Raw genomic sequence first — 11,259 nt, forward strand, 5'->3', positions numbered from 1 at the left:
ATGGAGGCAAATGGGAGCCAAGGCACCTCCGGCAGTGCCCACAACTCCCAGCACGACCCCGGTAACATGTTTATCGATTGAGCTGGCAGACGTCACCAGATAGCCTCAGAGACTATTTTAGCAAATTTGGAGACATTAGAGAATGTATGGTCATGAGAGATGCCATTACGAAATGCTCCAGAGTCTTCGGTTTCATCACGTTCGCAGACCCATCAAGTGTAGATGAAGTATTAAGTCAGCCCCACCATGAGTTCGATTCCAAGATGATCGACCCCAAAGTTGCATTTCCTCGTGGGGCACAACCCAAGATGGTCACAAAGAACAAAGAAGATATTCGTAGGCGGATTATCTGCAAACATGGTGATGGAGGACGTAAAAGAGTACTTTGAACAGTTTGGCAAGATGGAGGATGCAATGCTGATATTTGATAAAATTACCAAAAGGCTCAGAGGTTTGGCTTTGTTACGTGTGAGAATGAAGATGTGGAAAAAGTCTGTGGGATTCATTTCCATGAAATCAATAATAAAATGGTGGAATATAAGAAAGCTCAGCCTAGGGAAGTTATGTTCCCACTGGGGACAAGAGGCCAGGCCCGGGGACTGCCTTACACCATGGATGCATTCATGCTTGGCATGGGAATGCTAGGCTACCCCAACTTTGTGACAATCTATGGCCGTGGCTACCCTGTATTTGCTCCTAGCTATGACTATCAGTTCCCAGACTATTTGCCGATTTCACAAGATTCACATAAATTTCACATAATTTTTATCAACTAGCTCTTAAGAGAGGCATAACAAAGTGGGGTTTGCTACCATTACTAGACAGAGGACACAGTCCCGGTCGGGGCCAGCCCCGCCACTGTCCATGCCTGCTGAGACTGTCCTAGCTGCCCATTTGAACCAATGTTCTTTTACTCTTTTTTAATTCTTAGAAAAGACTCATGTCCTCATTGCTTCACTCAGTTTAAAAATAATTTTTTTTTCTTATGCAGTCTCCTGGCATTTTGCTTCTTGTACCCAGCGTGAACATTCTTCCTACCTACCCCAACCTCCCACCCTCACCTGGAATGTAACAGGACCAGGGGGAAAACTCTTACAAACTTTGTAGAGCCTCCTCAGGGGAGTCCAGGAAACAGGCATAAAATTACTTTAAATATTGACCAAATAAGCTTCTTGGGGCATTCCATGGGGTGAGCTTTTAGTGCTGATGGCTCACAGGGGTTGAGGATATGTGACTTGGAGCACCTATGTCCTGTAGTGGATATTACCAAAAGTGAACACACACACACACACACACACACACACACACACACACACACACCCTGTTCCTGTAAATACTAATTGAACTGAATCTGGAAGAAAAACTGTATCTCAAAAACCAGCATTATCTGGTTGTTTTTGTCTTTGGGGGCCAGTCCATCAGTGGCTATTGCCAATAACTTATGTACATCTGTCTTTGAGAAGGGACAGAGGAGTCACCTGGGCACTGCTGTGTCTCGGGCACTGTGGGCACAGATCCATGCCAGGCCCCTCCTTCCCCAGCACCCCCACACTCACCTCCCTGCCCACCCTGGCCTTGAATTCCCTGTTGGCATCATGGCCCCTTGGCCCACTGACATAGGAGGGGACAGAACACAGAGGGTCTCTCCTGATCTGATTGGCACCCCTGATGGTCACCTCCCCAGAAGGGCTTGCTTTTCCCATGATTCTGATCCCCTCCACTTCTGCACTTGAAATAAAATACCCCCACTCTCTTAGATTGAAGTACAGCACAGCAGGACCTTCAAGAGTCATCCCTTTGTTTATGCGCATAGTTTGTGAGAAATGACCCACATGTTTCCACTGGATGTTTTTTTTTTTTTTATTTTTTTAACACTTATTTATTTTTGAGACAGAGAGAGACAGAGCATTAACGGGGGAGGGTCAGAGAGAGAGGGAGACAGAATCTGAAACAGGCTCCAGGCTCTGAGCAGTCAGCACAGAGCCTGACGCGGGGCTCGAACTCATGGACCGCTAGATCTGACCCAAGCCGAAGTCGGATCCACTGGATGTTTTTTATGTGAGCAGATCCATCTGTTTGAATGTCACTGTCCTTGAGAACCAACCTGTGTAGTTTTGCTCATCTCATTAAAGATGCTTGACGTAATAATTGGTTAGCTTCCTTTGATTTTCCTGCAGGCTTTTTCATGAGTGCTATTTTTTTTAAACATATCTGTATGACTCCCCCCTCCCCCACCCTATATTTTGTTTTGCTATGAATTGCTTTGCTTTGGTGAACTTGTCCTAGTATTCTTGCCTTGCAGACGTTACAGCCATTGTGAATTTTCTTCATCTCTGTAAATAGTTTATCTGTGCTTCTCCCTAATGATGTTTTATTTTTCTCCCCCTTTAAGCAACTGAGGTAGAAAAATAGTTTATCACAGAAAAAAAAATGTCGGTACTATCCAAAGCAATCTACATATTCAAGGCAATCCCTATCAAAGTAACACCAGCATTCTTCCCAGAGCTAGAACAAATAATCCTAAAATTTGTATGGAACCAGAAAAGACCCAGAAGAGCCAAAGCAATCTTAAAAAACAAAACCAAAGCAGGAGGCATCACAATCCCAGACATCAAAGCTATACTGCAAAGCTGTAATCACCAAGATAGTATGGTACTGGCATAAGAACAGACACTCAGATCAATGGAACAGAATAGTGAACCCAAAATTGAACCAAAAACGTATGGCCAACTAATCTTTGACAAAGCAGGAAAGAATATGCAACGGAATAAAGACAGTCTCTTCAGCAAGTGGTGCTGGGAAAAGTGGATAGCAACATGCAGAAGAATGAACCTGACCACTTTCTTACAACATACACAAAAATAAACTCAAAATGGATGAAAGACTTAAATGTAAGACAGGAGACCATCAAAATCCTTAAGGAGAAAGCAAGCAAAATCCTCTCTGATCTTGCCCACAGCAACTTCTTACTCAACACATCTCTGGAGGCAAGGGAAACAAATGCAAAAATGAACTACTGGGACCTCATCAAAATAAAAGGCTACAACACAGAGAAGGAAACAATCAGCAAAACTAAAAGGCAACCGACAGAATGGTAGATAATATTTGCAAATGACATATCAGATAATGGGTTAGTATCCAAAATCTATAAAGAACTTATCAAAATCAACACCCAAAAAACAAATATTCCAGAGAACAAATGGGCAAAAGACATGAATGGACACTTCTCCAAAGAAAACATCCAGATACCCAATTGACACATGAAAAAACGCTCAACATCACTCATCATCAGGGAAATACAAATCAAAACCACACTCAGATACGACCTCACACCTGTCAGAATGGCTAACATTAACAACTCAGGCAACAACATATGTTGGTGAGGATGCGGAGAAATGGGATCTCTTTTGCATTGTTGATGGGAATGGAAGCTGGTGCAGCCACTCTGGAAGACAGTATGGAGGTTCCTCAAAAAACTAAAAATAGAACTACCCTATGACCCAGCAGTTGCACTACTAGGCATTTATCCACAGGATAGAGGTGTGCTGTTTCGAAGGGACATATGCACCCCCCATGTTTATAGCAGCACTATTAACAATAGCCAAAGTATGGAAAGAGCCCAAATGTCCATCGATGGATGAATGGATAAAGAAGATGTGGTATATATATATACACAATGGAGTAGTACTCAGAAATCGAAAAGCATGAAATCTTGCCATTTTCAACTAAGTGGATGGAACTGGAGGGTATTATGCTAAGTGAAATTAGTCAGAGAAAGACAAAAATCATATGGATTCACTCATATGAAGACTTTAAGAGACAAAACAGATGAACATAAGGGAAGGGAAACAAAAATAATACAAAACCAGGGAGGGAGACAAAACAGAAGGAGACTCATAAATATGGAGAAAAAACAGGGTTACTGGAGGGGATGTGGGAGGGGGGATGGGGTTGTGGGAGGGGTTGTGGGAGGGGGGATAGTAAGAGGCACTAAGGAATCTACTCCTGAAATCATTGTTGCACTATATGCTAACTAATTTGGGTGTAAATTTAAAAAAATAAAAAAAATTTAAAAAAAGAAATCTCTGCACTGTCATGGTAATCCACTTTGAGTGAGTTATAGACCAGGGGGAGTCATGAAGCACAAACGTGAGGAGAGAGGCTGGGGGTGGCACTCTGGACATCAGTATGTTATTACCACTTTAAAAATGGGAAAACTGAGGCCAGTTTTTGTTACCTAATGTGCCCTAAAGCATTCGAAGGCAGAATCACTTTAAATCTAGGAAACCTGGTATGTGGTAGGTCTCCTCCCAAAGCATTTTCTCAGCCCTCTGCTCAGAGACCAGGAGGGACACAACATAATGGCAACAATGACATCAGAGGGAGAAAGTCCTCGTAAAGCAGACTTTCCTCAATCTGGGGTGCCTTTCAATTCTGACAGTGATCCCAGCCTGTCCCCTACTTACCCCTTCTGGTTCTGATTGTTCCTTCCACCACACTGTCCAAGAAGCAAGTCCAGCCCCTAGAAGCTTGAGTTACAGAAAGACTAACACAAAGATGCGCACTCGGTGCCCCTTTTCCTCATATTGAGGGAAGAAGACTGTGCTGTATGGACAGGTGAGTGTGCTTGTGCAGAGTTTATATAAAAAATTTTAAAAAATAAACTTACCACAAAGTCAGCCTGACACACAGAGGTAGAGCATTAAGCATAAAGGAGAAACTAAGCAAATAAATCAGTAAAATTTATGCTATGCAGGAAAGGCTCTTGAATACTACAACTGTAATCGATCCTGGAGATTATTTCTACCCCTCATTTTAAGCCCCCTTCCAAGCATAATCTACTCTTTTATCCACTAGACACATACTTCTATGTATATACCTCCAGGGAGCAACTTTTTCATTTATTCACACTTCCCAATGACTCCCCAAAAACATGTTAGTCCCTCCTATGTACCAAGAAATTACAGAGGAATGGGATTAGTAGAAAAGAAAGTAATTTAGATAAATAAACAAGATAACATCGGCTATTATAAGTTCTATGAAAAGGAATACCAGAGAGGAATAGAATACAAAATATCTGGGTTGGAGATGTAAGGGGGGGATGGAGGGCTTCTCTAGATTGGGTGGCCATGGCATGTTTTTCTGAAGATAATGATGTTTAAAAAGAGACCTGAACATTTAAAAAAAAAAAAAAAGTAATCCACGCACCAATCTGGGGACAGGCCATTTCAGGAAATTGGAATGGTATGTGCAAAGGTCCTGAGGCTAAGTAGGAGTTGAGAAGCCCACAGACGCCTGGCAGGGAGGGCAGGAAGTGACAAGGGGGAGTGGAAGAAGATGGAATCAGAGAGGTAAGCAGAGCCCAGACCACAGGCAAAGTTCAGAGTTTACTCTATCACAGGAAGCCATTAAATGGTGTAAAGCGAGGATTTCACAGTTTAATATCTGGCCCAGCAGCGTCAGCAGAATTATCTGGAAACTCATTAGAAATGCTCCAAGAGTGGATGGGACACACAGGGTCAGAGTCCTGCAGGTGAAGTCCAGCTCTCTGTGTTTTAACAAACCCGCAGGTGATTCTGATGCACGTTAACAAGTGAGAACCATTGGGCTGAAATGAGAAGGGGACATAATCTAATCTGATTGGTCACCTTGCTGTGGTGGACACAACGTTGAGGCACAAGAGTAAGTGTCCAGGTGAGAAGCCGCCACGGCAACAGTGGGGATGCAGAGGCTTTTCCACGTGGCATGAATAACTTGAGCCCTCCTTTCTGCAGCCTGAACGGTCTCTGAATAACTGCGTGAACCAGAGAATGGACAAGCTGAGGACTAGAACAAATGTTTGAAGATAGAGTTCCTGGGGCACAGAGAGGCTGTCTCCCCGACAGAGGCTCGCGAGCTCCTCCCTTCCATCCTCCATCTGTGTGAGCCTTTCAACAGCTGCTCCCTGCATTCATGTCTCCATCTCGGAGACTAAAAAAGCCTCAGAGAGTTTCTGTGAACTACTTGTAAGAATTCATCAAGGGCCAGCAGGCAGTCCTGAAGTTCTGATAAATAAAGCAGGTCCAAGGGCAGTTTTAAAGGACAAGAAAGGGAGGCTGGGGGGCCAGTGGTTAGAGGGGACTTAAGAAATTCACAGCAGAAGGGCTGGGACCCTTCTGGACATGGATGGAGCTAGAAAGTTATGCTGAGTGAAATCAGTCAGAGAAAGACAGATACCATATCATGTCACTCATATGTGGGATTTAAGAAACAAAACAAATGAGCAAAAGGAAAAACAAGAGAGACAAACCAAGAAATAGACTCTTGACTACAGAGAATACACTGACACACTGGTGGTCCCCCAAGGGGAGGTGGGTGGGGGATGAATGAAACAGGTGAAGGGTGCACTTGTGATGAGCACAGGGTGATGTATGGAAGTGAAGAATAAACATATTCTACACCTGAAGCTAACATAACACTGTATGTTAACTGCAATGCAATTACAATTTTGAAAAAAAGAAACCCCAGGAGGGCTAGCTTATTATTCGTCCTGGGCTTACCATTCATCCCAATTCATCCTCCCAACTCAAGGCTCCTTAAAGCTGAATTACTTCAAGACAAACCTTGGGCAAAGCCCTATTTCAGAGTTTTGGAAAACCATCGCTCTCCCACCCTCACCCTCTGCCGGAAACATGTAAACTAATACTCAGCAATTTTTACCAATTGCCTGACATCCTTTTAACTGGAAGAAACACACTCCTTTTCAGTTAGAGATAAAAAGCCTTTAATTGTGTCTTTGAAAGAGGAACAATAGGCAGGTGTGAATACTGAATTCAAATGTTAGTCATAATAGATGCTCTCCTTTTTCACTATTAAAGAGAAATAGGAAGAAAGAGAGACAGACGGGTGGGGACACTGGCGCCAAGGGAAGAGGGAAGACAAAGTCAAGAAAGGCCAATGTCACGATACTGCCACCAACATCTCCTCTCTGTTTGCGTGCCCACGAATAAAGGCTGCGGGCACTGGTACTTCCAAGTCCTCAGAAGGCAGCCCCCACTCAGGTGAAAATGTGTTAACGGGTCTCTTTGGAGACAGCTGGACATCAGGATGCCTCTTTATCAGAGACACATGCACGGTTTTCCTTACACTGTCTCTAAGAAACAGAACTACCAAAGACTATTTGGAAACCAAGAATAACCACAGGCTATGTCTACATGGACAGAGGGAACAAGAGAGGTGAGGCAGTGGTTGAGATAAAAGAGAACTCCCTCTTACTAATGGAAAAAAGAATTTTCTCCTGATTATGGTAACATAGTCTAGGTAACTACTCTGATCACAGTTACAAGATTCCCTCTCCAATGTGCCCTGAAGACATAAGTTCAGTTCACAAATGAGCCTTTCATCAGTTACCATTTCATTTCAAAAGAGGGCATTTGCAATACCAGGAAATGATTTGTCTTTGGTTACTGGTATTTTCTTTAAAATATTAAAAACAGGGGCTCCTGGGTGGCTCGGTCAGTTAGGTGACTGACTTTGGCTCAGGTCATCATCTCACGGTTCGTGGGTTTGAGCCTGCATCAGGCTCTGTGCTGACTGCTCAGAGTCTGGAGCCTGCTTTGGGTTCTATGTCTCCCTCTCTGTCTGCCCCTCCCCTGCTCACTCTCTATCTCTCTCTCTCTCTCTCTCTCTCCCTCAAAAATTAAAAAAAAAAAATTTAAATACAATTAAAAAAATAATAATGACACTAAACACAAGAGCAAACAGGTTGTAGTGCTCACCACATACAAGAAACTGTGCCAAGTATATTGACTAGTTTGATCCAAATACCACACTTTGGAAGCAGCAAATCCAATGAGAGTGATTAAGTTTTATTTTAGAATATGTGGGGAGAGATTAATTTGACATCATTTGCCTCCATTAGGGTAAACCATTTAAAGTCACTAATGGCCTCAAACTAAAAGCCATCTCACGAGTTTAAATAATATGTTTCTCCTAGTACCACACTTTTGAGTACTCATGTGACAAGGTTTCAAAGCAATTCCCTCTGAAATGACAACTAACATAATTATCCAGCACTTAAAACATATGGCATTGTACTAGGTACCGAGATTATGTTTCCACTAAATCTTTTCTTCTGTTTTTGTTTAAAAAAATAATCACAGTGCATCCTACTAGCCACAAATATAGTCTCGATCCCCAGGGCAATGATTATTGGCCCCAAATGTTAAATGATGCTTGATGACCTTTCAAAAGGTACTAGGATTTGAATCTTAGCTCCTCAAAAGTGCTCACAATCTTACACAAATAAATGATGGCAGCTCAGAGACAACATTAACTATGTGAATTACAAATATGCACTGCCTTTCATGTCAATGAGTTTAACTCCTCCGTTTTAAGCTAGACTGCATCAGAAGGTGAATTTAGCCTTCTGCATTTCCAACTGCTTTCTGCCATAGGCAGTTGTAAGTAAACCGTACACTTATCTGAAGCTTTCTATTTACAGAATACTCCCACTGAAATTATCTCATTTATTCATAGCATCTAATCTTCAATTAGGTGTTACCATCTTCATCCTCCTTTACAAAACAGATTAAAGTAACTTTAAACTTCTATGCGCTGGTGAGGCCTTGAGTTCCTGTTCCTTGATTTTGTCTTCTTATATTATACCATATCCAAATGATGTCAAGGAAAGAAAGATTAAAGAACAATGTGGAATGTGGAACTCTAAACCAATACCTCCTCTGAACTCTATTAGGCTTATAATGACTCGGAGTCGACTTTCCTAAAGGATTCTAAAATCCCATTTAAAGCCTCTCAGGTTGGTACCATTAAACCTGACTGTATTATGAAGGCACAATTAGGAGATTCAGTGGAGGAGAAGATGGAAAGAACACAAGAAGAAGAAAAGTTAAAAAGGAAAGACAATACCAAAAGGGGATTTCATTCAAAAGGATTAAACAAAAATAAACCAAAGGACGTCAGTCCAGGGGTCCCAAGGAGTGGCCCCACAGCCACTGTAAAGAAGACTGACTTGGGTGGCAGGAAAGCGCATGTTCAACAGCTATGTTTGAGTAATGATCTTTAATTTTCTCCAAATAATGGCCAAAGTCTGTTTTACTTACCCAATAACTTGGTGCTCATAATACTGCAGTGTCCTCTGGAGAGTCTGCTGTATTGTCTGAGGCTGGAGAAGAAGAAAAAAAATAAAAATATATTATCAGCACATCAGTGTCTTTCCCTTTCTGAGCGTCAGAGGCAGACATGGGTCTTCTGATTTATCTCTTACAAGTTTTCGCTTTAAAATATTAACCCATTATGCATTTTGCCACGTATTTTCTCCACAGGAAGTAATATGAGGCACTCAGCAATTACCCCGAATTTCCCAGCATTTCAAGGGTGATAGCATTTCCTAGCCATATTTTTTCCAATTCTTTTGCACCAGCCCTTCGGTTCAATATTTATTGTGGTTGTCTACAACAAACCGAGGCCTTGAGAGCAGTGGAGGGGAGGTGGACTCAAGAAACAAGGGCCATGGCTAGATCAAGCCTCACCTCCTCAAGGACTCGAGAGTTTTCAAGCAAGGATACTGAGGCCTCCAAGAGGGGCCACAGGTGCTCTGGGCAACAAAATGGGGTCTGTGGCAAATATATAAATAGTTCCCAGCTGAATTGTATAATCCTTGCCTTTCTGGGAGAGCTGAAGATAGTTTGTTACTCCCAGGTCAACAAATTTTTCTTAGACTTATTTAGGCGACAGAGCCTGGGCTTCGGGTTTCTGAGCCAGGTAGCCACGAAGATCCCTGAACATAGAGTTTATTAAGAAATTGGGGTAAGAACCAAATAAGAAATTAATTTTTGGAGGAATCAGCCTCCAAGTGTGCAAGGAAATGGGTACAGGGCAAATGCCTTCAACAGCTGTTTTTCATTTACACCGGGTGAGGATGAACAGGAAGCCTCAATCTGGCACTGATGTTTCTTCTCTTCGGGACGGAATCAAAGCACAGTAGATAGAATGTGCCCAAGCAAGAAAAATCACTCCTGAATCGAGAAGCAATGGAGCTGTTGAGAAATCTAAAGAGGAAGAAGCAGGCACAACCATCCCAGTGCACGAGAAAAGTGTGCTTTAAAAACTCAACCCATGGCCAAGCTAAACCAAGTCATTATCAGTCACTGGCCGGGTACCCCTGGGACCTGGGCCTCTTGCACTGGCTTGGAAGCTTGTGAGCTAAGATAACTTTCTCTTTGGCAACATGCCCTAAAAGCAGTGACTATGCACACAGGAATTACCCTTCCAATAACCTCTGGTCACAAAACGTGGAACAGAACGCAGGAACTAGAGCACATAGGGCCAGTTAAGACCAGAATGACCTCATTTGTATAAAAGGACATTTTTTTCCCCTGCACCAGGAATTTCCCAGTCATTAAAAAGCACATGTTTGTGAGAGGGAGTTAAGCCTTTTAAAGAGCTGATTTTTTTCTTTCATGAAACCATTACTTTTTTTTTTCTGCCAGCAGGAGTTAAATTTATAGTTTCCAACTACATTAAAAGGGAAACGTTCTCTGGGAATATCCAACAGAGCTCCAACGCCAGAAAGCATTTATATACTTCCTGTGGCTTGCCAGAGCTGGTGGGCACATTCTCATGGTCTAAACTGCAAGCACAGAGGGTGATTGGAGACTATCTTCTCATCGTCAGCAAGTAAAGGATGACTTCAGCACAGAACATCTCATCACCATGGATTCACAGAGTCCTCTTCAGAGTTTGCCTGATTGCTCACCCAATGGCTCTTATCAGTGAGAGATATCTTCATGTAATCTTGGGGTCTCTCTTGACCTGAATAAAAAAGCCACGTGTGGGCCAAAGCCATCCACGGGGGTGACTTCTGCCTTGAGAGTCATAGGGTCCATTCTTAGTCCACATATGTCAGTAATGCCAGTCAGTATATTTATGGGAAAAAGAGGGGCTTTGAAGATATGCAGACCTTCTCTCCTCCTCTAAGAATATACCTCCATACCTGTCCCTGACTCAAGAGGTCATCCAACTTTCTACAGGCCAAGATCCCATTCTTCTTACCTGTATCTGCTCCTTCCTTTCAGAAGGAATTTAGAAACATGATTTTAGAACACAGGGTTTAATATCAAAGTGAGTTCAAAAATCCACTCACAAGCCACATGACCTTGGGCAGTTTACTTAAGCTAAGATTCCTTATGTGTACATTATTTTTATGGAGATTAATTGAAATAAAGCAAAGTCTTCAGTGCACAGTAGATACATAATAAA

General features: G+C 42.4%; 1 long non-coding RNA gene and 1 pseudogene across 1 annotated transcript; both read left to right on the forward strand.

Moving 5' to 3' along the window:
* On the forward strand, positions 1–776 carry LOC101098982 (annotated as a pseudogene).
* A 3,544-nt stretch (positions 777–4,320) lies between these two features.
* Positions 4,321–6,129, forward strand: LOC123380256. Its single transcript, XR_006585786.1, has 3 exons — positions 4,321–4,617; positions 5,571–5,694; positions 5,775–6,129. It is a non-coding gene; the product is annotated as an uncharacterized LOC123380256 (long non-coding RNA).
* Positions 6,130–11,259: the final 5,130 nt, after the last annotated feature.

Source organism: Felis catus, chromosome D1 (assembly GCF_018350175.1).
Source record: "Felis catus isolate Fca126 chromosome D1, F.catus_Fca126_mat1.0, whole genome shotgun sequence".
Lineage (NCBI taxonomy): Eukaryota > Metazoa > Chordata > Mammalia > Carnivora > Felidae > Felis > Felis catus.